We start from the raw sequence: 687 nt of genomic DNA on the forward strand, positions 1-687 counted from the left end.
TATAACTTCTTTTCACACTCCCTTTTCAGGGAGGCACGGTTGACCGAGTACCGACTCCATTTTCAAGACTCCGGCCTAACCAAAACGCCATCCTTATTACTTCTTTTCACACTCCCTTTTCAGGGAGGCACGGTTGACCGAGTGCCGACTCCATTTTCAGGACTCCGGCCTAACCAAAACGCCATCCTTATAACTTCTTTTCACACTCCCTTTTCAGGGAGGCACGGTTGACCGAGTGCCGACTCCATTTTCAGGACTCCGGCCTAACCAAAACGCCATCTTTATGACTTCTTTTCACACTCCCTTTTCAGGGAGGCACGGTTGACCGAGTGCCGACTCCATTTGCAGTACTCCGGCCTAACCAAAACACCATCCTTATAACTTCTTTTCACACTCCCTTTTCAGGGAGGCACGGTTGACCGAGTGCCGACTCCATTTTCAGGACTCCGGCCTAACCAAAACACCATCCTTATGACTTCTTGTAACACCCCGAAAAATTCGTTCAAGCCTTACTACCGATAATTAATTCCTTGGGTAATTTAATTAATTCCAATTGGGCTAATTCTTTCAATTTGATNTTTTCAGGACTCCGGTCTAACCAAAACACCATCCTTATAACTTATTTTCACACTCCCTTTTCAGGGAGGCACGGTTGACCGAGTGCCGACTCCATATTCAGGACTCCGG

This window comes from Ipomoea triloba, chromosome 16, assembly GCF_003576645.1.
Source record: "Ipomoea triloba cultivar NCNSP0323 chromosome 16, ASM357664v1".
Lineage (NCBI taxonomy): Eukaryota > Viridiplantae > Streptophyta > Magnoliopsida > Solanales > Convolvulaceae > Ipomoea > Ipomoea triloba.